The following is a 22,323-nucleotide window of genomic DNA, read 5'->3' as shown; positions in this document are numbered from 1 at the left end:
CAGTGTATTCTCCATCCTTTACAGTCTTCTAAGTGAAACCTGCACATATGTTGTTACTCAACCGGAAGCTGTGAGCCTGATGCAGTAAGTGCTCAGTGATGCTCTGCAGATTACGTTACACAGCTTGTCAGCTGCGTGTCTTTACAGTCCTTTCTGATCCATTAGTCACCAGGCTGAGCTCACATCTAAAGAGAGACTCTCCCCACGCACACAGACTACTATTTCAGGATGCTACTGAAAACTTGTGACGCTTCAAGCTGTACCACTTGAAATCAAAGTCTTTTTTTATTTTTCCCAGCTGATTTGAACAGTAGTTAGGTTCTACGGATAGACCCACAAACAAACTTAAATCCAGTCTAGATCAATGCTATTAATTCAGCTATAAATCTGCTCTCCAAACTCAAACCTATTTTCCGCAGCCTGGCAGATAATGCTGATGGAGTTCTGCCCCCGTGCCTTTTTTTATACTTTAATTTTTGTTTACGCAATACTGAAATTATTGACACTGGAATTAACACATTGTACACTGAGAAGTTAACAAGTATGCTGTCAAGGAAGATGTGGCCAACAAAATGGCAATTCTGTGTATCCCCCTCATTTTTTAATACCACATTTTCAAACAATGTGATTTAGCTACACCGCTCTCAAATATGTTAGGGGATCAAGTCATATTCATCAGAATACAAGAAATTTATTATTATAAAGTATTTTGCAGAATAAAATAATACATAATTTTACAGATTAAATGAGAAAACGTAGGTACACTTTGGCTGCACTCAAGTATTTTGAAATGGGACATTATCAATTTACAGAGGTGCAACTTTTCTGTGTACACACTTCTGCACTAGCAAATGAGCTGTGCAACTGCACAAAGACAAAAGTGCGTCTGCCCACTTGTTTCCTCCTGTAAATAGTCAAGCACTTGTACTGATGCCAGGCACAGGAGTGGGAACTACAAATAGAGTCAGGGAGCACACGGTTCTTATTTTAAGCTGGGTTGGCTAAAAGCGCCATTAAACTTGTCTCAGACTATGTTTTTCCACAAACTTCACTGCATCTATTAGGGGGAAAACCCAATAAAAACTAACAAAGACAGAGATTTAATGCATAATGTATATTAGCAAATGGAGTCAGACCTATAGGTTAATCCCATTGCAGCTTGACTGATATAAAAATCAAGGACCAACTGGATTTTTGTCTCAAGTTAAATTAGCTTGCACTAAAACAAGACCCAATTTACTATTGCAGACAGCAGATGACTTGTAGGCTTTGTGTGTCTTCTATTAAGTCTCCAGCCATTGCTACCACTGATGCAGCTCCATCACTGCTAATAACACAGAAGAACAGTTGCAACCTTGAATGAAAAGAATTCTTGTAAATATAGTACATCAGAGGTAAACATGTCTGAAAACACACAGTCTCAGCAATTTTCTTGAACATCCACAACCTTACATGAGCTTCAATAAAATAATAATCTTAAATAGCTTAGCTTGCGTGAACCTCGACAATTTTATATTTGCACAATGGAAGATAGTGATCTGGAAGCACTGAGAAAATGAAGGAAACAATTCATTTTTGGAAATTGTTATAAAACATGTGACAGAAAAAAAAAAAAATCAGTTGAAGGTCAGGTTACTGGAGAAAACAGAAGTCCAACACAAAAGCATAATTTCCTTCAGTGTACTCATCAGCTATTTGTGATATTACACTTGGAAAAAGGAACTAGCAGGATGAACAAAAAGGTACAGTATCAAAAAATACAGAGAATTACATTCTTCACAAACCTAGAGAGAATGCACTTTAGCATCAGATAACAGAGAAAGCTACAGAAAACATGTAAGAAATGAGTGGGAAAACAATCGAGCTTCCCATTGGAAGCTATGGCATCAGACCCAGTAAGTCCAATGAGAAGAGGCCAAAGCTCACAAAGCTACAGAAGATATGGAAAATGCGCACACAGTTTGCCAAACAGCAGGCCTTATAAAAGGCATGACTGCTGCTGCCTGTGATTAAGCCACACATGCTACCAGGCCAAAGGGTTCTTTCCCAAAAGCGGTGTGAACCAGGACACAAGAGGGGCTGTGCCAGGAAGGCTCAGCTTGCCCCAGAGCAGCAATCCCCAGCACCCACAGGTGCTTCAGTGGGCAGCTGTAGTCAAATCCCAGTACTACAGCATCACGTACAGTCCTACAGAAAAGGATGCAGAGAGATTTAGTAAAACAGCAGCAGCCTAAATATGCAAGAAAGCAACAGCACAGAAGATAGCTGAGAGGGGTAGCACTAAGTAGTCAACATTAATACTGTATTGCATTTTAAATGGCAGTTTCTATCAGTAGTTTGGGACTATTTTTTCCCTTGAAGCATAGCCTTACATGTAAATATGTCATATATTGAGAAGCAGCAAATTGTCAGCAGATTGTCAGACTTCTCCCTAGGATCTGGAAATAAGCCCAAGCTTTAGTAGTGCCTAACTGCATCTGCAGTTAAGTTTTGCTCTCACTCTCCCTTCTGCAGGAAGGATGCCACGTGCAGTGGCTAGCACCTCCTTGGTCTGGGCAACAAAACGGGGAGTGCTGTTTCTACAGGACACCACCTACCCCCAAGTTCTTGCTCTTCCAAGCATGAGTGATGGGTACAGAGTCTAAACTGAATTTATCAACTTCATTCACCTCCAACTGGTACTATAACCATGTCCAGTTAACAGTTAGCTGGTTTTTATATGGTTTTGAAATTAAAAAAAAAAAAATCTTCTTGTCATAAATAATCTGAAAAATCTCCACATCATAGAAGTTGTAAAAGCAACTCTTCATATTTCTCCAGGCTGCATATTTCCTACAGGTCAAGAATATATACTTAAAAATTGCCTGACAAATTTGGTGGCCTTCCACAAAGGGGTTACAGCGGCAGTGGACAAGGGAAGACCAACTGATGTCATCTACTTAGACTTGTGCAAAGCGTTTGACACTGTCCCACACGATATCCTGGTCTCTAAATTGAAGAGACATGGATCTGACAAATGGACCACTCGGTGGATAAAGAACTGGCTGGATGGCCGTACTCAAAGAGTTGCGGTCAACGGCTCGATGTCCAAGTGGAGAGCAGTGACAAGTGGCATTCCTCAGGGGTCGCTTCTGGGGCCTGTACTGTTCAACAACTTTGTCAGAGACATGGACAGTGGGGTCAAGTGCACCCTCAGCAAGTTTGCCGATGATACCAAGCTGTTTGGCGAGGTACACACGCTGGAGGGGAGGGATGCCATCCAGAGGGACCTGGACAGGCTGGAGAGGTGGGCCCAAGCCAACCTCATGCAGTTCAACAGGGCAAAGTGGGAGGTCCTACATCTGGGTCGGGGCAAGCCCAAACACAAATACAGGCTCGGCAGGGAATGGCTGGAGAGCAGCCCTGAGGACAAGGACCTGGGTGTGCTGATTGACGAGAAGCTCAACATGAGCCAGCAATGGGCGATGGCAGCCCAGAAGGCCAACCGTATCCTGGGCTGCATCAGAAGAAGTGTGACCAGCAAGTCAAAGGAGGTGATTCTGCCCCTCTACTCCACTCTTGTGAGACCCCACCTGGAGTACTGCATCCAGCTCTGGAGTCCCCAACAGAAGGGACATGGACCTGCTGGAGCACATCCAGAGGAGAGCCACGAGGATAATCTGAGGGCTGCAGCACCTCTCCTATGAGGAGAGGCTGAAAGAGTTGGAGCTGTTCAGCCTGGAGAAGACAAGGCTCCGGGGAGATCTTATTGCGGCCTTCCAGTACCTAAAGGGGACTTACAGGAGAGCTGGGGAAGGACTTTTTACTAGGGCATGTAGCAATAGGACGAGGGGGAATGGCTTTAAACTGGAAGAGGGCAGGTTCAGATTAAACATTAGGAAGAAGTTTTTCACTTTGAGGGTGGTCAGGCACTGGAACAGGTTGCCCAGAGAGGTTGTTGAGGCCCCATCCCTGGAGGTGTTCAAGGCCGGGCTGAATGTGGCCTTGGGCAACCTGGTCTAGTGGGAGGTGTCCCTGCCTATGGCAGGGGGGTTGGAACTCGATGATCTTCATTGTACATTCCAACCTAAACCATTCTATGATTCTATGAAATTACAATGCTTTTCAATTGCCCACATTGCAAACACCAATGATTTGTTCTTATTGCATATTTCTTGAGAATTTAACCTTTATTTTAGGTAGAGCTTTCTACCATCCACATAAAAATGCAGTACTTTAATCTGAAGACAATTTACACCTGAGCTAGCTCCCAGGTGTCCACCTTAACCTGAACCTGCTTTGCAGAGAGGACTCAGACTAATTCACTCAGCTGCTAATTGTCCTCTATTGCCCTTCACACAACAGGCTTTCCCCTCCACCCCTGCTCCAGGGACATGCTGAGTCTCCTGGGACTGACCTTCAGAGCCAGCAGAACAAGGGTGGGTGGAAATGCTCCTCACTCCCAAGTCAGCACTAGCCACAGTGAGGACTCTGACTCGAACAGAGCTCCCCTTCAGCATGGCCAGGTCTGGGCGAACAAAGAGGTGCAGAGCTTGCAGTCCATCCCTGGGCCTAGCCCTGCAGTTCAGATGTCAGCAAATAGCAACTTGGCTTCTCTTAGGTTTTCTCAGTGAAAGATGTAATCTAACCGTATGATAAATAAGCAAATAAAAGTCTTTGTGTCAGCACTAGCCATGCCTAAGCAGCTGAAAAAAGATGAGCTTGGCAGACTAGGAAAAATACAAAAAACAAAAACACATCCGCAGCCTGTTAAAAACCACAGGAGTGAAAACACGGGTGCTGAACCACCTGGCTGCTAGGCCTCCTTCAGGTTCTCCCCCAGCTTCAAACCCAGCGCTGGCACAGCACAGGGAATGGAGGCTGGGTGGGTGACGCTGGAATTAAAGGCGTGTACCGCATTGCTGTCAGCTGGTATTATTCATCTGGTTGCTGTTTTAGGCTCAAAATCAGATTTGCTTTGCACTGACAAGAATAATATTTATGAGTCACAAGATGCCCTGGGAGCTAGGAGCCTGCTGTTCCCAAGCGGTACTGCTCCAGAGCACATACCCAGTCACCCCCTGGCTGGAGACCAGGCAGCGCTGTCCTCTCCACCTCCCCAACTTCATTGTCTTCAGCATCACAACAATCAAGACGCTGAAGAACCTAAAAAATTAATTCTACTCTCACTTTGTACATCTCCCTTGACACCCACTCATTAACAGATTAAGACAATTGCTACATTAATACCAAGAGAGGGAATGTAAAATGCTGTCTATGTACTAAATACTTTAACCATATTGTACCAAAAGTAGTACAGAAAGCATATCATTGTTTTGTTTGGAATGAACAATAAATATTGATGAGACATTTATTTACGGAACATTTTTTTTGCTGCCCTCCACCTTGTGTTACAATAGCAACTGCTGGTTTCTTATTTTTCGCCTTTATTATTGTTTATATATTTTTACATTATCCTAAGCAACACGTATTTGATGTGGCTGTAAAAAGATTAAGTCATGCTGTGTCACAACAGGGTTTTCTTTTAACTGGGAAAAAAGCAAATATTTTTGTATTTCAAGCTGTTTAAAAATAGTACATCTAAAAATAAAGCACTAAAAACAAGGCATCAGAAGAGACTGTATATTCTTCCTGAGAAAGAGCCTTGTTTCTCTCTCTCCATCAGAACTGTCTAAGCTACAACAACCTACATGCCATAAATAATCATTCTTTGTTCCCACAAAGAGAAAAATTGCCACCCTGAATCTCTGACAGCTTTTTTAGGTAGCAAACATCAATCCTCCATCACAGTGAAGGGATTCTCAGCCTCCACGAGGGAGTAAGAGTGTTAAATGATCACACGCACGAGCTTTTCTTTCCCTTTCCAGCTATGACAGAGTCATATTGCATAAAATCCTTCTAGTTTTGGAGGCATGTGTCCATCTACTCAGATTAGTATTATGAATACAATGCTAAATGATACACAGCTATCACCTTAACCAAAGATGTCACACAACTGAAAAAGCTGCACACCATTGACCCTACACCTGACATCAATGCTTCTACCAATGGAGGCATATCACTAGTCTCATACATGCATAATTTGTACCAGTTATTCCATCTAATGAGAAAAGAAAAAAAAAAAAAAAGAAACAACTTTTTGCAATGATATCCATCAAAATAGAAAACATTTATAACACTTACAGGAATCTTTCATATATTTCAATAAAGTGAATCTTTCATATATTTCAATAAAGTGTCTGCTGTTCTCAGTAGAGAATATTGCAGAAATCCTTAATATGAATTTTGGTTCTCAACTGGGATAATCAAAACTGAGAAGCCATAGTAGAAAAAAGTTCTCCAAAATAGCTCTTGTATATCTAATGTTAGAAAAAACAGACATTGGCAGCAATGATGTGACCATACTTCAAAAAGGAAATTAAAGGAAGACAGCAGAAGCAGCTAGATGGACAAAGATAAAAGGCAAATTAAAGTTTAACGTGAGGGAAATATTAAGGGACACAAAAAGCAGTGCTTTGAGATTTGCGGAAATAGCAAGCAAAAATATTGAGCATCTAGCAGCAGGACATTTTTTAGAGAACTAAAAATACCAACAATGCATTAAGGAATGGAAACTACTAGCAGGTTAATATCCCAAAACCCACAGCTAATGAAATAAAATACTGAGAAAAAGATTTCAGGGAGAAAGCCATTGATTCTCACTGTTTACTCTCAGACAGGGGTGGATTTGGCCCAGTGTGGCCAGAAGGACTGACTGCAGAGGTGGCTCAGGCTGGCCAGATACTGGTTGCCCAAAGCCTTGCTCCCACCAGGTCCTGTGCAGGCACTCCCCACCACCACCTCCCACCCTGGGCTCTGGGGCCGGACACCAGCCATGGCTCTGCCTCCCTGCAACCGGGTCAGGACAGAAACTGGAGCCTGCTCACCAGAACAGCAAAGGCATGTTTGTAACATAACACAAGCTACGGGAATGGGAGATGTCTACAGGGTATGCACATTATGCTCATTTTCAGGAGTCAGGAAAGACATCAGCATTCTTGTAAGATAAATAATAGAACACTACCAAAATAAAAGTTACTTCAGTGACTGTAAGTATCATGTACTGCATCAGTATTAATTTCACTAATATTTTTTAAAGGTCGTTTTTAATAAGGCACAGCTACTCGACAGAACAAAATAAGGATGGGAATGTGCTTAAGAGCAGATCATCCTAACATGTGTAAGTTTTTGACACAACTTACAGAGAGAGTGGGCACACACCAGAAAGTAGTTAATAAACTGTAAATTCATGTTTGCTTATGCCACAGTTTTTTGGGTAGCTGTGGCCTAATGTTCAAAGAAATAATCTTCAAGGAAATGCAGTACTGTTAAATACTTAATATGGGTGACTTGCTCTTAAATATTAACTGCCTTGCTTGACTCATTGAGCAGTCTCCAGAGCTGTTCTAAGTTTTACTTGTTCCTCGCGGCACAAGTGTCAAAATTTCCCGTGACTGTGCTGTATTAAGGTTAGGCCTTGCAATAGCAAAATGTATCCGATGAGTGCGTGTGTATATATATACACACACCCCCCAATTCCAATCGTTTCACTGAACAGCATCCATGCACACTAACTCCTGATTGTACACCCAGGTTGCATCTGTATATACTTATGGTGCAAGTTAAGGAAATGCAAGAGAACGATTACAACAAACAAGTTTCACCTTGGCTGTTTTAGTCCTTAATATAGCTTTTATATCTGCCACTCTTCTCCATTAAAAACAGGTTTCAAAGGGGTTTGTACAATCATACATCTTGCATGCAATGTACTGTACATTTTAAACCAAACTTGCTATCACAGTTCCATAGAGTCTTAAAATTCATTTTGGCACCTGTACAATACAGGAGCATATATGTGTATGTGAACTTTTTCTTCCCTCCTTCACCATAATAAAAACAGGATGGGTGCTGGTTCCTCCTCTCCTGCTGTCTCCTTGGAAGAGATGCTCTGAGATTGTTTGCATACCACCTCCCCCAAAACACTACATAAAAACTAGGATCTCAGAGGCCAAAGATCACAACATTTTCCACAGCTCCAATGCCCCCAAAGTCTCCTCCGCCCCTTTGGGAACAAGAACTTGATATTTTTTAATTTTAATCCCTTTTGTTTTGTTTGTTTTTTAAAACAAGAGAAAACTATTTGTTTACAGTGAATTTATTCTGAGTCATCTTCTGTGTGTCACATTTACAAAAAATATTACTATGGTCTTTAATTGATATATGTAGTTTGAAAACACAATCAGTAAATTCACACAAAATGCCACTGTCTCTCCTTCAGTATCAGACTAAAAATATTTTTCCTTGATCATCTTGAAACTAAGTATGAAGCTGCAGTCAACTGGGATCTTACCATCTGGTTCCCAGAGAGAAGAATCTCAAAGCAGCATGACACAGAAACTCTAGGCATGGACCAGTGTCTCGCATACATGCTGCTAGAAGACAGCATTTTGATGCTGTGTGGTACACACTGTATTGGTGCAGGGTGAATTTTTTGGAAAAAATAAAACCCGTGGCACATTACAACAATGCCATCCCAGTCATGCCCTGTTCAAGCTGATGTCAGTGCTCACTTCTCTGTCCAGTTTCCCAGCTTTTGGAATCTCAGGCTTTAGCACCAAACCATGCTCACAGGCCACAATCACCCCCATGAATTCCTTTCTGCTCAGTCATGGCCCTCTGTACAGCTGCACATGAACAGCAGCTGGAAGTCGGTCTTCCTTTCCCCCCTTTTGACCCTTTTGTTTCATGGTAAAATCAAGGTCTCTCTTGCCTTACCAGGCTCTTACAGCCAAGACATTCACCTGAGAGTTTAACGCCGAAGTCTGTCTCCAGCAGTACCTCTACTTGATGACTGAAACAGAAGGTTTTATTGGGAAATGACTTCTCTGTGCAGTCTGACTGCTCTTGGAGCCCCCAGCCCTTCACAATGGGATGGCTGGTCCCATCAGCAGACCAAGGGCAAAGCGATTCTGCAGCTCACCAGGTTAGCTGGTGAAGGCAGGTCAATGGCTGGTTAGCCCAGACTCTCCACCTCCCTGCATCACACCGCTCTATTTTCCACAAAGGTAGAGAGGTCTTAACGAGAGGATGGCTAGAGTATCTCCTCAGAGCTAATCACCTAGCATACCAGTGTACATCTAGTAGCACAACCAGGAGATAACTGCTGTCACACGCTCCTTTGGGCACCACAGGATCTGCCTTTGCTATTGCACTGACACGTACAGAATTGCTGGGGGGGGTGTGTGTGTGTGTGTGCTCAGTAGTAAAGTCGTACAATTTTTCTGTTATCTACACAAGAGGACCAAATACTTGCTGTTACACCTTCTGGATGACCTGGTCTGTGACTGGGTTTTAATGCTACCTGTCCCTCCTGTCACAGTTTCCCTTTCTGTAGGCACACAGTCCTCCCACAAAAGATTACGGGATTCGGGTGTACCAGCAAATATGAAAAGAAGAATTATTTTAACCTTATTTTTAGCTGCAGGTTTTGCTTCTTTTTTATCTATGCAGAATGGATAACAAAGAGAATGACAATAATTCTGAATTAATTACTTAGTATTTAAATTGGTAAGTAAACAAGACAACACTGAAGGATGAAAGGATAAATCAATACTTTTGCAAGTATTAAAGATGTAGAAACCATTATAGTATTTGTAGAATTTCCAGGGAATAAAACTGCTCCTGTTAAAACACTATTTAGTTACTACTCCATTGTAACCAAAGAGTATCAGTTACAGCAAATCCACTTTTTCTGCATCTACCGAATCCATTTCCAATGACGTCACTAGCACTTTCAAATGGCTGAAACTATCTTATTCTCAATAACAAATGTTTATGGAATCAGTTCAATGTTTTATAGATAAGCAGGAAAATACTATACTCTGAATGAAAGCAGGTTTTTTTAGTTACATCCCAGTAAACTGTGACTTATCTTTGAAAAATATGTTCAATAGCAATATCAGCAGTAATCATGAAGCACAACAAAAAGAGATGCCAAAGTATTAGTTTTAGTATAAAATCTTAAGTATTAGTATAAAAATCTTAACTGTAACATTATTCTCATCATAAAATATTTGATTTTCAACAACTGATTTTACTGAAATAACATTGCCAAAGGAAACTCTTACATAATAAAATCACAGTAAACGTCTTAAATAGTGTATTTTAATGCACGGAAATATTATCTGGATTAAGAACTATGTTCCTACCAGTAAGACTTTTGCTTTGATTTTTCATTAAGATCATAATATATTTCTACATTTTAACACGCTAGATATGTTAAACTTAAGTCATGAACTACTTTCCCAGACTGCTAAGGCTTTTGGGTTCTTTTTCCTTTCCCTCCCCTCTACTCAGTACACACACAAGATAGCTCTCTTTTTTCCATTAAAAATACTAAATCACTGAAAAAGCTTAATGAAATCAGAATAATCAAAATCTAGCCATTTGTTCTCAATCTGCAGTCTGCTACATTTAGAAGATGAAGAAAAAGTCACTTTCTGTTGCTACCTGGTTAATTAATAGCGAAGCAGTTCCTGCAAAAACCCCTCATGGTCCATCCCCCTGAGCCCCCAGCAGGCACCCCGCTCTGTGCAGTATAACAACTTCAGTGTTTGTTTTTCTTCTCCTTTTTATGCATTCTAAAATTTTACTTCTACATGCCTTTTCAAAGGTTCTTAGGTATTGAACTCTGATCTACAAACACCATTTTTTTACGGTCTGAACAGTCCATTAAAAATCTTTTTAAAAATACAGCCTTAATACAGTGTACCAGCCCTCACATACAGACAACAGAATGAATTTTTAAAAAAGGGTACTATTTTAGAAAGAACAAAACTGTCCTTCCCAAATATGTAAAGAAACTGAAGCAATCTCAATAAATGGATTATTTTTGGTTGACTTAGACATTTAATTAAAAAATAAAAATACCAATGCCCCACCAGGCCCATTTCACTAACTTAATAATACACGGCCCCATAGAGACACTCTTCCTGTCTATCACCCCAAACCTACTTTTTTTTGTTTTCTTCACTTAACAAATATTAATAAGACCTCTGGATACAAACCAATTTAATTCCAATGTAATACACTAACACATTCCAGCAGTAATAAGGAATACTATATTCTACACATAAAACTACATTATTTTCTTCTCAATAAATTACTGAACAACTACAATTGTGTTGGGTGTATTTGTCCTCATCTCAATTACTAAGAGTAATTGAAAGTGAGAAAGAATACCACAGGTTGGGCAGATAATAGAGATTGGCACAGACCTTGTTTTATTATTATTGTTTTCAACCAAGAATATCAAAGTAGATGTTTTTATGCCAACAGCTTCATGTGGTTGAGAAAAGCATATAGCAATTCTGCAAAGCTGAAAGACTGACTTATAAAATAAGCACCTTAGCTGATTCATCCCCTTGAATCACACCTGAATTTCAAATAGTTTTGAAAAACTACAGTTGAGTCTCTTTTGGCTTTGGATTTTATTTTTTTTTTGCTTGGTTGGGTTTTTTTCCTTTTAGGTATAAATACAGCCAGCCACTTTCCGAACTTATTTACAAAGAAGAGGAAACACCTTTTTTTCTTTAAGTGGAGATTGTCATGTAGTCATATGCCTGTGGCAGTTCAGGCTAAAGAAAAACTCTTTATTGTAATATGCATGCTAAAACAGCAAAAGCTGCAACCCAGCAGATAACCGTGGCCAAGATTGGTTTTTCAACAGTATGTACCAAAAGCACCTTTGTGCTGATGCTGCAAAACTTTTAGTGTAATGCACTGCTCAGAGTGATAACATTTAACTGTTCAGATGCCAAAAATAAAACATGCAGTCAACTGCTCATATCTTAACGCGGTCATTGGTTTCAAATTAACTTATTTGAGATATTTGCTTTGATCTTCCCAACTGTTATAACTGGGACCCGCCCTCCTACATGCATACTGTTGTTTCAACAGGGATAAGCAGGGCAGTACAAGATTGTCACTGCTGTGTCATACCAGGGCGGTGCCTCATGACAGAGGGCATTTGCCAAAGTACTGCTTGCAGAGTTTCAAGTATACAGTTAGGTTTATCTGGGATTTTCTCAATTAGGTGGCTTCAGGAATATCTGTTTTCATGTTGGATTAGAGAGTTGCATAATCTGTCCTTGGACTGCATTCAGATGTAGAGCTCAGGTGAGCTGATTTCCATTCAGGTCACTGTACTGGGGGGACCTCCTCAACAAGGAGAGCCCTAGGAAGGGCAGTCCTGCAGCTGGACAACTGTGGCACTGGGAGGTGGGATACGCAGTGACAAGCTGAAAAGCATTTATTGCTCACTCAGGGAGAGGCAGGAGTGCTCCCCCACACCAATATGCCCCTGGTGACAGTGTCTAGAGGAGCTTGCCTGGGGGGCCAGGAAGAGCTCCACAGTGGGGGAGGTTCCACTGTAAAAACTGCTTTCTATGTTTATCCTAATTTGACAGAGTGCTGAGCCAACAGTGTAAAAGCTCCAGGACTACAGCAGGTCCTTGTTTACCTCCGCAGTCCTGACTCAGAGCCATACTCCGCAGTGTACTCAGGGAGTGGTGTTCGCTCACCTACAGCAGAGCTGATGACTGGGTGGTAAGATGCATGTGGCTCAGCCCACAAATTCCTTCTTACTAGCTTTAATGTTCTGCTATTTGTGCAAGAAATCAGATATGACTTCAGACATTTTGTGGAGGATAGACTACTGAATACATTGATTAAACCTTTATTTTAACCCTTAAAAAAAAAAATCCAACCTTACATAAATACAAACAAGAATTCCTTTGAGCATTCCACCTCAGGAACTGGTCATACATCTTTCCAATAGATCAAATCTGCAAGTTCACATCAACTCCCAAAAAACTGCTGTTAATCAAAAAGGAAAACAGGAAGCAAAATCTTGTGAAAAGCAGCATCCATCAGACCTGACAAACTTCATGCACTGTGTAGGAGACCCAAAAAGATACTACTTCACTGTCTTGGCTGCATGTTCATCTCCTGGCCTAACCTGACCTACAACGAGCTTATTATCTGCTTCCAGAGTAAGGGTTGCGAATGGCTACACAACTACATTGGAGCTTAGGCGCACATGCTTTCTCGAGCTCCTAGGAGTCCCATGGGACAGCACATTCCCTGCCAGTGTGACGGTCCAATTCCCCCCCCCTCAGCCTACAGCAAGGATGACAAGACCCAAAACACAAAACTTTGGAGACCACTCCAGGTTTTCAGTTAGGCATATGAGGCCCCAACCTAAACATCCAAGGGCAAAGAGATCTTTCCTGCTGTCACCATTTACTTTGCAGAAGAAAAATCTAAGCTACTCAAAGTGGGAACTTAGTGAATGGATAATGAAAGTGCTTAACAGGCAGGGGACAATTCAGGTTCACAGGTTCATTCATCCTTTGTCAGGGTTTGATTTTTACTTTAACCAATAATTACACTATACTGGGGCAAGCAGCTCCCATTGAGCATCCTTAACAGAGAGACATTCTCATAACCAGATTATCCTTCACATGCACATTAAAGTTAATATTTGTCATTGCACTAATTTTCTAAAACAGAATTTCTAGATTTTTTTTTTTTTATTATTCAGTCCAGGGTAGCTTTGAGAAGAAGCTACATTAAAAATACAGCATGTAATACTTTGGTTGTGTAGAATAACTAGCTTATACTCACTTCATGAGTATGTTAGTTTTACTTCACTGGCTTTTATCACAGTATCTTCTTAGTCAATATGACAAGAATGCTATTCTTTGCATGTTTTTCTGAATAACCCAGGCTGCTTAAGATTTCATAAAGCTGTCATATCTTCTTCCTGTCAGATTCCATGCTTCAAATTATTTACTCTAATTTGTATTAAGCTTGTAACCTGGCTCTGTAGATTTTCACATTTCTGTAATAATTCATAAGGCACCTAACAAAATAAAACTAAAAATTAATATACATGATCTCCACTGGCTAAGTAGCTCACTGCATTCTGCTGATGAAGCTGATGCCCCAAAAAGGTGATAGCATAGAAATGCATTGGGAGAATGAAGGGTTCATTTTATTCTAGTGGAATACCATAGTTGAATTATGTAAGGGAAGTGTCTTGCCCAACATTTTTTAATATAACCTTCAGCAGCTAGGAGACTGAGTCTTTATGGTTATTATGTATATGTAGGCTGCACCAACGCACATGTATGATCTGCAGTATGTTTTATTAACGATGGGCAGAAGTTCACTTAGCAGGTAAAGTGATAGTTCCTGTTAGTCTACAAAACACAGGTTTTGCACAGAAACAGCTATTTCCCCCCCATTTTTTTTTTAAATGTTAGAATGTTCAATGTTAGTATCTAGCATTCAAATTATTAATGGAGTGAGAAAGCTAACTGAAAACTAATTTAGACATTTTTCTATCTTCATAACTATAGGCTTTTACCAGATGTGCGAACAAGCGAATTCATTTGCAAACTAGCATTCTTCATACATTTACTATAAGAAACTGGTACTATCAGGATAAGTATTAGATTCAGTCCCCCAGATTTCGTATTGGCATAATTACGCTTTGAGCAGAGATGCCAGCCAAAGCAGCTCTGAATGAACTCCAGTAGGCTTAAATTGCTGCCATTTCACAAAACCCATAACTTTATCACCGATTTTGCAGAATTATGCAAAAGACCAAATTTAAGTGTCTGTTACACCTTGTAATTCACTATCAGCATCATAAATATACATAGGTTTCAAACTGTTTCTGTTAAAGGGAAATCAAGTGAAAAGCTAAGTAGCAGCAGATTTTCTTCAAAGCTGAATACCACTGCAGATAAGTTACCCTAATTTTATTTCAAAGAATCTCTGAAGTGGTACAGTGTGATGCTGCAGTTTCTTTCCCCTTTAATTTTCCATTTCTATGTCTGACCCTGGCTTTCTGTCAGAAAATTATTAACGTTTTCTCTGTTGAAGACACCTCATTTGACTAAAGATCTTTCTCATTTGAACACTCAAGTACAGTGAAAAGATACAAAGCATCCAAAAATTGAAGCCAAATTCAAGTGTTTTTCTCCCCCCCCCAAACTGTATTGACACAGATTTGTATTCAGCATGAATTTACATTCTACATTAGGTTCCCTTCATCACTGTCATCTGTATCCCTATCAACTTGCAGATCTCATTTAAGTCTTCACAGAGCTTCTGTTAGATAATTTAAACATTATTAGTCCAGCTGCTTGTTTATATTCCTCAACAGTAAAACAGTTTAGCATCTTATCTCCAAACAGAAGGCTAGCTAGCTGTTATCTTAAGCAAAATGCTAAACTTCATAATGAAAATTCAAAACAGGTGAAATTCAAGCTAAATCACAAGGTTTCAAAATAGGGTTGGGTGTGTGTGTGTGTACAGAAATCAAGAAAAATCAAGGAAATCAAGAGATAAAATTAAGTCTCAGATATTAAACTGTGGCTGAAGACTTTGGCTTGCAGGGCTTCAACACAAAACCACAGTAAACTTAAATGCTTGCGATGTACGTTGCTTTCAACTTCTGGGCCTAAACTCTGAGGTCCAAGTCAAACCCACATAAACTAAAAAAAAAATAATTTTAAATGTAAACTAAAACCAGCTGAATGACTTTTCATCTAAGACAGAATTCATGATTCAGAAGAGACAGCTGTTAGGTGAGTACTGTTTCCTCCCCTCCATTCCTGAACAACCAGGACACAAATCAGATGCTCAAGATTATCAATACCCTTTAACTTTTAGCTGCTATAATTCATTACAAGATTGAAGCCCTTAGAGGCAGCTTTACCTTTTTGCTACACTCCATATTAAAGTTAAGATTTGTGGTCCTTTTAAAATAAGTTCTGGCTCAAAAACCAACTCGCACTCATGCAGCTTTCCTCTAAGCTTACATGTCAGCTTGCTAAGCAACATATTCCTTCTGACCCCATCAGGTCCACAGGAACGGCTCAAGGTCTTTCAGCCATTCTATAAGTGCTGCCTTTGACTCTACCTTATTGAAAACAAATACAATTTAAAGCAGTGTGCTAAAAATGTGACCCAAATGCAGTACCAGTAACTATACCTTTAGCCTGCACCAGGTCAGTAAGAGTGCATGCTGCCACACACCACCATGAGTGAGAAGCATGGAGACAGACAGAGACATTTGGAGAATAGGTACCCATTAGAGTTCAACTTAGTGTTATTTCCAATTACTCCATGCAGGGCTATCATTAACTTTGACAAACCCTTCTCATATATTTCTCCTTCCACACCAGTTTCTTTGCCTTCCTTGCACCTGACCTAGAGACACCGAGGCAACTGTAAGTTAGACTGAGAACTAGCAGGAAAAAAAGAAGAAAAAAAATAAAAAAAAAGTAGTGTCAGGAGCATTCCGGGAACAATACCTAAAAGCAACTTCTTCAGAAATAAGTATTGACACTTTCTACAGACTTCCCTGGTGCCAACCAAGCATTCAACATGCTGTATTAGCCTTTGGATAATCCTAAACCTGCAGGTCCACTTCCAGGGCTTTCACTGCAGTTGCTGGAAAGGACAAAGAGCTTTACTCCATTTACATACTGTCTGAGATCAATCCCTAATTCTGCTACTATACAGGTGCCTGCCTTTGTTACTTTTTCCTGCGAGCAATACTTATTCCTGTCTCAACTGACCTTTGGTTTCTGAAGCAGTAGATGTCCATAGCTCACCTGGTTCTTGTGGGTGGTTCAGAACAGGCAGCTCCAAGTCCTGGCTAAGAAGCAGGACAGACTTTTAACCTTCTGCTACTTCAGAAAGTTAAGACAGGTATGTGCAGCAACAAAGACACTGCTCTTGTATGCAGATCACAACTACCGTCCTTTCTTTACTATTCCATATTTGGTGTTTTCCCTAAATTTCATGACAATGTGACTATGTGAGATGTTTAGATGACCAAGAATTTAAGTCAATGCCATACATTATGTTTGAATACATGAGAAGATGCCAAGGCACTGATGCAGTACGTGTTTCTACATTTATAAGAGTATTTTCATAAAACTATTTTCTTCTTTGAAAAAAGATTTAGATATGAAATTATAGGCTGGTTCTTCCAAGCGATTTCAGGTGAGATTTTTTTTCTCTATGTAATCCCAGACAATTCCTTGTGACCAGTGTCAGTTACCAGATTTGATAATTATTTACAGAAAACTAAGCTACTCCTTGATACTACCATGAACCATCACTCTAGCACAGTCTGAAGAAGTCAGTGCTCCCAAAGTTTCTTAAGGACAAAGACAAGCATCACATTAACCTCTATGAATAAATCTAATAAAACACTCCGCACAGCTCATTTTGTAGTCAAGTTCTTGTACTTGGCCATAGCATCCACACAAACCTGAAAATAAAGAAAAGGGCCCTTAAAAAGAAAAATCCAAACTGGAGACAAATGTAAAGTGTGTTGGAACATTTTTCCATGGAATTAAAAAAATAATCCAGGATGATTTGGCCAGTCCTCATAATGCAATGCTAAGGCTCGGCATAGTACCAGCACTTACGTAAACCTAGCTAAGATTTTGCCAAGATAGTTGTGTCTAAATGTTGTTATTAACCAGAGGATAATTGTGAATAAAGGGATGTGGTAAGTCTTTTTTTAATCAGTTGCTTGAGGTTGGTTGGTGCCATAAACAATGTGTAAACAAAGTTTAGCATGAATTATTCAACACTTAAAATATTGAAACTCATTGAGGCTTTCAAATACAAAATTCTTCTAATTATGAACACATAATTAAAAAAGAAAAAAGAACCACGAAATATGCAGGTATTTTAATAGCTTGCCAACCTATTCCGACAGTTTTATTTATGCCTAGTTAGGTTTTGTTGAAAATAAAACCATTATTATCCCCCTGCTTCTGGGAAAGTTATCTCGGCCAATTATGAACGTTTGCCCGTGCAGGACTGTAAGAAAGACAATTCTGAGATAGTCTATCACCTTAAGTCACAAATTCCATCTAATCTGCCACATTGAAGTTAAGGACTTTTGTTTCACTGCTTATGGAATTGAAGCTTCAAACATCCTCCAAGGTAACCTTTCACAAACACACACAAAAGAATATCAACAAAACTAAGTCCAATAAGACCAAATCCCACAAGACCAGAATAACTCATTACACAAACAGATTTATCTTCTTCAACAAGCAAGGTATAAAGGCTGCAAGCAACGGAAAAATCTGCAATTCTTTACTATTTTGCTATTGAGAATACAATTTTTCATATTTCAGACTCACTCCATTGTTAATACATTCAGTTAACAAAAGCTATTAGACTCACCTATGTTAATTAAGGAAAGCCTCAGGGTTTTTTTCTTTAGGTTTTCCAAAATAAAAAAAGAACACACTAGTAGAAATTTGTAAATTGTTTACAAGTAATATGAAATACCTCTCTTGTGGGTTGTATTGCATTTAAATGCAGAAACATGAATCTAAAAATCCTGTGCACTTTAGAAAACCTCATCTAGTTAAGTTTTTAAAAATGTAGATGAATAACCCACTTCAATTTCCTATTAAATCTTTAATTTTTATGTGCAGTACCATAAAATCTCATTCTATCATTTCAGATGTCTCTTGATTTCACTTCAATCTGATTTAGTGAAAGACTGTTAGGTTTAAACCCGTACCATTTCCTCGCATTACTGTAGCATTTAGAAGTAGCTGTAGAGCAGAAGCAAAGTTAGGCGAGAGCACGCGGGTCACAGCCATGTCACCTCCTGCGATTTCTAACGCTGCTGGGTATAGCGCTGCTGTTCCTAAGGGGTGGGCCACTCACCCCACCCAGGGCAGCATGCTGTCCTGCTTTATGACTTAAAGCATAGGATGGAAAAGGGGATGGATAAAGGCACAAGGCATGGAATGCTTTAACCATTTCAGCAAGTCAGGTGGGATTTAAGGTATAAGGTTGGTCATTAAGTGACATAGGTTTGGGATTCACACTCCCAATCTCAAACCACCCCTGCTGATGCCACTACATGCTTTGGTTTATTTGAAGGCTAGTAACTGAGAAAAGCTTGTTTTTTTACACGGTTCCTTTAACATGCACAGTTCTATGAAGCAATAGTGGAAAAACACATCACACATCAGGCATGTGATCTTTCACCATCCCAGTCCTCTGTCTGTGCCTTTTTCTTTCCCCTACAAAACGTCAATCTGAACAACCCTATGAAAGACTACATTGTGCAGCCACACGTGCCTCACACAGTTAATGAAAGCACCTCTTAAAAATCTGTAGATTAAGGAATTGGACCACTGGATATGCAGATGTGCTTCTGCATACTCCTTGTGCAATGTCTGACTGCCAGAATCACTTTGTTTCCACTGAATCACAGTATGAAAGGACAGGAGGCAGCCTGCAGCTATCTTGCTTTGGAGTTCGCTCCTGTCAAATCTCGATGTTTAGCAAGGGTTGATTTACACAGTGTTTGCATGGGAGAGCACTAGGTAAAACCCAAGTTTCCAAAGAGAGCAAGACTAGTAATTTAGACATTGATTAGTCAATAATGGCCCACTGTTTCAGCAGAAGGGCTATCAAAAGGGACAAACCCTCTCAAATAAAGTGTCAAAGAGGTGTCAGTTATTTGTAGTGGTTAAAGGTGCCATAGAAGATTTTGCAAGAACAGGTTTGTTTACTCCAGAGTCCAGTTCTAATGTAGTTGTATTGCTTTTAGGTAGTGTCCTACAAAAATAAAAAACAAAAAAATACTCTCCATTTTAAATCGTACAGTAATAGCTAGCATGACCGAAGGGCTTTCCTGTATCTTTTAACACATGCTTGTGGCCTGTGGCATACAGGCAACACTGAACACCAACTATACCATACATGCCTCCGGAGATTTATCCTCAGTGGTGTTTTGCCAATTTCGTGCTAATGCACAAATTAAGTAGCGTATATATTTTACTGCACTCTTAAAAATTCTCCAACAGCCCATAGCAGTAACTGTAAGGAGTACTACAAAGATAAAAATTAATTTTTAATCTGTTGAAGTCACGTTTCATACACCAGCATTTAAGTAATAACATGACTTATTCATATGACCAGGTTCATGAATGGAGGTAACATTTGTACATCCATTTTTATCTCCGTCACCTTATTGCAAAGTACAAAATAGAAATTCTTTGCCTTTATACAGTGTGTTTCATTGCAAGTTACCCTTTAGTATGTGCTACCATAGAAATCTGCACTTTAGAAGGGACCAGAAAAACATTCCAATGTTTACACACACCATTTAAGAACTGTTGTCTGGGCAAGGTTAAACCTGTTTAGAACTACTAGTAAAGGCATAACCAGTACCTCACATTATATACTACTACAGATACCATTTACGGAACAAACCTCAAAATCACACTGGAAGGCTGTAATAAGGTAGAGCATGCCCTTTGGGATTTGCAGCTGAAGACAGAGGACCTCTGTAAAGGCTTGCTGGAAATTACAGATGCAGAAGGAAAAGCTTGTGGAAGACAAGCGCAGAAGCCAAGAGGTAAGACCACAGAGTCAGGCCGAGTATTTCAAAGTCACGTGGCTGCTCAGTGGGAATGAGGACAAGCACAGGTTTCCTATACAAGGTTAGAATCAGAGAAGATGTTAGACTGAACCAGTTTCATCAGCAATATCGAAGGCTTACAAACAGATGAAAAGATTACTGAGGTAGAACAGAAGGAGCAGAAACTTTTCACTATGAAGGTGGTGAGGCACTGGCCCAGGTTGCCCAGAGAAGCTGTGGCTGCCCCATCCCTGGAGGTGTTCAGGGCCAGGCTGGATGGGGCTTGGAGCAACCTGGTCTGGTGGGAAGTGTCCCTGCCTATGGCAGGGGGGTTGGAACAAGATGATCTTTAAGGTCCCTTCCAACCCAAACCATTCTATGATTGAGGGTTCTAGGAGAGCTCCACAACAGCTGTTGTGGCATGGCAGCTGTTAGGAATATGACCCTTAGATATATTCCTCAGTATTTCCTTATTAAAACAGCTCCGAACAAAACAACATCCACAGAGAGAGTGATCACAGAGGCTCTGCAAAGCTTTGGTACTTCGGTGAGGTCCTTGCACACTGTCACACTAGAGACTGTAAGACAGGAACAAGAATAAAGGGGGAAACAGTATGTTTTATTACAGCTACAGTAGCAAATGGATAGAATGACAGAGAGTACTCCCTACCACCTGCCAGTTCTAGTAGTTAAGATATCCTGACTTGCCCAGACTTAAAAAAAACCTTTTACTCAGTTTTAGTTCTTGAGTACATCTCCAAGTCTTCAAAAATACCATGAATGAAAAATAAGCGACTAGACTTTTCATTAAGATATCGTGCCAAAAAAAGTAAGCGGGTTCATTTAAATGAGGTAGACTCCTACCCACCTCAAGAGTTTCAATTGGCCAGGAATAATTGCAAAACAAGCCCTAAAAGGACACATTTAGCTACAGAACGCAAAAAACATTCTTCATTGTTCAATGTTTCCTGTTACCAGCTTTAACATAATTTTAGCTACTGAATTGGTGTTTTTTGTTTTTTTTTTTTTTTTGTTTTGTTTTGTTTTGGCAATCAGATGCTATTAACTTCCCCTTTGTTTTTTCTTTTCCTGTTTGTACACCTGCACTCTCAATGAGCAAACAGCATCAGGATTAGTATTTTATAGTTAGCCTACTACTCCACATTTGTAAAGAGCAGAATGACAAAATACTTTGAAAGCCCTGGGTAAAAAAAAAAAAAAAAAACCAAAAAACAAACAAACACAGACAAAAAACAAACAACCAATAACCTTGACTTCTAATTTTAAGATCTAATTGTAGTTCCCACATAAAATAATTTTGAAATAAAAATGAATATTCTTCCAAAATACTGTCTGCTTCAGATGCAAAAATCACAACCATAGATACCTCACAACAGGTAGTTAACACCTCAATTACTGACTCTCCAGCTACGTATTTTCAAGGCAGACTAGGAAGAACTCCCCAGAGTCATAAGTATATTCTGGAACAGTAGAAAGTTACCACTGGTGTTTCTGTTCTAAGTCTCTTTTTCACCCATACTAAGTTATGAGCTATTTAACTGTTCTTGAGCATCAGAGATCCAGTACAAACCATAATAGGCAGGTTACAATCAAACTGATGGGAGCAGTTCAGCTTGCTTTGTCCCTTGCAGTCCCAGGCTGGACTCTAGCCACACTCAGCACAAAGAAAAATCCTACTGTATAGCATCAGGATAAGCCTGCTAATTGCTTATTCAATTTTAAATGTGTTCTGGTCTAAGAACAGACCTATGTACTGAACAAGCCAAGTGAAA

The 22,323-nt window shown here is 39.9% G+C and overlaps 1 protein-coding gene across 1 annotated transcript in view; it reads right to left on the bottom strand.

Moving 5' to 3' along the window:
• MYO1E (myosin IE) overlaps positions 1-22,323 on the bottom strand; it is a gene marked incomplete at its 5' end in the record, with an annotated part of 100,498 nt that overhangs the window by 59,061 nt on the left and 19,114 nt on the right.

Source organism: Vanellus vanellus (assembly GCF_965231255.1).
Source record: "Vanellus vanellus genome assembly, chromosome: 11".
NCBI lineage: Eukaryota > Metazoa > Chordata > Aves > Charadriiformes > Charadriidae > Vanellus > Vanellus vanellus.
Note: the sequence above shows the minus strand (reverse complement) of the source record. Positions and strands in the feature narration are given on the sequence as shown.